We start from the raw sequence: 4,053 nt of genomic DNA, 5'->3' as shown, positions 1-4,053 counted from the left end.
CAGATAAAATATAAAGTTTTTTCTTAAGAAATGTTTGATAAATATCTCAACATTATAAAGATTTTTCACGTGATGCATAAAAGTATTTTAATGAATATTACTTTGCATGGTAGATAGGCAACATGCAAAAAGAAAAAATAGACATGAGAAAAACATTGCTTTACAAACCTTAAGACTTAATAAAAAAAAATATATTTTGCGTATAAAAGTATTGTAATGTTTACTGATAATCTGCCAAATTTCGTTACTATTTAAAAGTTATAGCATGAAAGCTATAACAAGCACAAAATGGTTACGAGGTCGGCCCCAGGGATTGAGCCCACGCTGAAAGAGTTAATGGAGAGGGTTTTACAATTGTATGTAAATCTGATATTATATATAAAATCACAAAAGGTAGCACTTTGCTTCTTCATTAACACAAATCTTGTTCTGAAAACTAACAAAATGTTTCTCTGACTTGGGTCTATTCTTTGAAAAGACCATTCCTGATTTATGTGAAAATTAATATTTTTTGTTTATAGGAAACTGTGAAGCTATTAGATTATCTACTTTGTTTTGAGTAAAATTATAAACAGAAGAAACTTTAAAACCATAGTTGCTGATTCTATCTTTAATTAGTGTTTGCATTAAGCATTTAAAAATGGAAAGTCTGTCCAGTGTTTGAAGTTAAGATTTTATAGTATAGTGAAATAGGCAGTGTTTGAAAAAATTAAAAAGTCACAGTACAGTGAAGTTACTGGTGTATTTCAGTGAAGTAGTTAGTTTGAAGAGCTTCCAACAGTAAAGTGAAAGAGCAAATTCCAACTGTTACATTACAATGAGGCAGGTAATGTTGAAGAACTTCCAAATGTTACAGTACAGAAAATATTTGCAGTTTACACTGTCATAGTTAGCAAAGCAGGTAATGTTTGTAATTCAAACTGTCATAGTTAAGCAAAGCATGTAATTTTTGTGGTTCAAACTGTCATAGTTAAGGGTTTCAGAAAATGTTTGAAGTTCAAACTGTCATAGTTAGCAAAGCAGGTAATGTTTGTAGTTCAAACTGTCATAGTTAAGCAAAGCATGTACTTTTTGTGGTTCAAACTGTCATAGTTAAGGGGTTCAGAAAATGTTTGAAGTTCAAACTGTTGTAGTTAAGGGGAATAGATAATGTTTGAAGTTCAAACTATTATAGTTATGTGATGCAGGTAATTTCTGTGGTTCAAACTGTCATAGTTAAATAAATCAGGTAATGTTTGAAGTTCCAATTGTCATAATTAAGTAAAGCGGGTAACGTTTGAAGCTCAAATTGTCATAGTTAAGGGGATCAGATAATGTTTGAAGTTCAAACAAAAAAGTTATAGTTGATAAAAAAAAACATAGATGGCTAGAAGTGCTGATTTTCATGGTTTGGTTCTTATTTTGTTGCATAATATATTTCATAATGTGTAGTAACCTTTGCGTTCATAATGATGAAAGTGTTCTCTGCACTATGTATCAGAATTCCTGCTGAATACTGCTAATAATTAGATTGTGAACATGTTTTTGTTTGGCAGGTGTACCATATTTCAAAAGGTTTACTCAAGATAGCCAATAAACAGTTTACTTCTGTTATGAATGATTATGAGATGCTTCTTACTGGGGACACTACTGTCATTTTATGTAAGGATAGAACTAACATTCCTACACTGCAATTTAACTTTATACCAATTAACCAGCTGGAGCATGTTGAAAAGGATTCTGTTATAGGTATGTATGTAAACAATACACAACATCCTTATTAATTTTTAACAGTTTAATATAAGTCTGATCTAAAGATACAGACACACGGCATTCCTGTGGCATGGCACAAATTATTGGTTGGCTGTTGTGCAAAAACTAACACCGGACATTTTCATATATGAACCATCATGACTACCTGTTGAATAGTAATATGGCTATTCAGCTACAGATGCTCACTTTTCTTTATTAGTTTACTCCAAACTTATTTTACTTATATGGTGAGATTAAATCAAAATTATGATAAAACTAGCTTTCCAAAATGCATGAGATTAGGACTATATCTTTCTTCCAAACTACCAATTATGAATTCATTGCATATTTACTCTGGTATAAAGTTTGACCACGTATTTAATGTACTGTGGTAATTCAAGGACACACACCTGATTCCACTCAGTCAAGAGTAGGGCAGTGATGTTGTGTTGGTGTAGATGGTGAGTATACTCCTCCTACTGTGGACTGGAAGAAATATTCCCTATGCTATTTGTTTTTGGACTGGGCTAATCCACCACATGCAGTTTACCCCTCCAGCTGGCTTTCCCCCCATCCAACCACTGCCTGGATATTAGTTCCCAGGCAGTCTTGTGTTGGATTGGTGCAGGACCAGCCAACATAAGTCCTCACATGTGTGGTTGGTGGAGATATTCCTCTTACCATGGACCAGACAAGAAATCCCCAGTGACACCTGGTTTTGGAATGGAGTTGACCCACTGAATAGGCCTAATACAGCCTGGCTGCTCTACACCATCTGGCTCATCCAATTACAGATTGTCGTGTGTCTTTCCTGCCAAATTTAGCAACACTTATCTTTACAAAGGTTGAAGAGTATACCTGGTACAGATGAGGTGTGGTCTTTCATGGGTGTAACCCTATAAATTAGGGTATCACATCTTTGGGCACTTTCTGAAGGATGCTCATCTTTGTAACCTTTGCACTGGTCTCGCTACCATTTCAATGTGGGATTCTAGCCATTATGTGAGAAGAGGCAAGGTGTCATATTGTAAGTTAACATTTTTCTACACTGAAAATGTATTTCTGATAGATATCTCTCATCACACTTCCCACCTGTCCTCCCCACCTCCTTTGCATCTGTTTTGCCTAATCTTGAAGTGGTAATAGTGCTCTACAGTATAGATGGAGTCAGTTGCACTAGGAAGGTGTGTCACACTCCTGTTGGTGGAGGGTTGTTGCATGCTCATTTATGTTGCTACAGTGCAACCATATCACGAGAAATTACGTGAGGATAGGTGAGAGCATCATGGCTAGTGACAAACAAAAATTGGGCATATAGAGGGCAGTACAAGTTGAGAAAAGCTATTATGTGAAAGGAGGTATCATTTTCAGTATAGGGAAACGTTAACTTTTGTGTAGGGTATAAGCAAGTTGACAAGGACAACTGGAGCTTCTTTGTTGATAAATGACACTTTTTTTATTGGTCTTTTATATTAACATAATACAATCTAAAGAACATAAAAATAGGCATGGTTGCATGTGTATTCTCCAGTCTAAACATTTTTGTGAACCTTTGTTAAAGTGTTCAATAAAAACTCTTCAAAAATTAATGGTTAGCTTTTGTAGGAAGTTTTCAATAATCTAAAATTTTGCATTTTTAGGTCTTTCTCTTTCTGCTCTTTTTTTCAAGTGGTCTGTACATAAATCCAGATATTAATTTAGCACATATTTTGAAGAGTTCGTATGACTATGAAGGCATAAATATTCAGACACAGTCAACTTCAGAAAGACTTAGTGGTGCAATAGGTAGGTGTTGCATGCTAATCTTTTTGTCAAACTTGGTGGACAGGAATGACACCATGTTAATTTGTGAAGTGCTTGAGTGATATGTATGTGTATTACTAAGATTCATGACAAATTTTCAGGGATTCTGACTGGGATGTGTACATGTTAAGTCACTGTTGAAAGTATATTGGGGCATCAGATGTGTATACAACATACCAGTGACATAGTCAGGTATGAAATTTTGAGTGAGCCTGGAGTTATGATGGACTAGCATTGGAGAAAATTTACAGAGAGCTAAAATCAAAGTACTACTTGTGACATATTTGGACATGGGAACTGTCAAGCAGACTGACTGGGTGAACTCATCCCTCACCCCATATTTATGCAACTGCAACATACAAGAAGAAGGTACATTACTCCTAATGCACATGGTATGACAGGTATGCCCCTCGAAGTGAATTCCTGTACGTGGTAAGGGGACCTTCCAGGGAAGGTTCTGTATTTTCAGTTACTTTCTCTGGGAACTAAACATCCACCCACATGTTGCCATGCGTGGCG

This window comes from Limulus polyphemus, unplaced genomic scaffold, assembly GCF_000517525.1.
Source record: "Limulus polyphemus unplaced genomic scaffold, Limulus_polyphemus-2.1.2 Scaffold704, whole genome shotgun sequence".
NCBI classification, from domain to species: domain Eukaryota; kingdom Metazoa; phylum Arthropoda; class Merostomata; order Xiphosura; family Limulidae; genus Limulus; species Limulus polyphemus.
The sequence above is the reverse complement of the archived record's forward strand: the minus strand, read 5'-3'. Positions refer to the sequence as shown.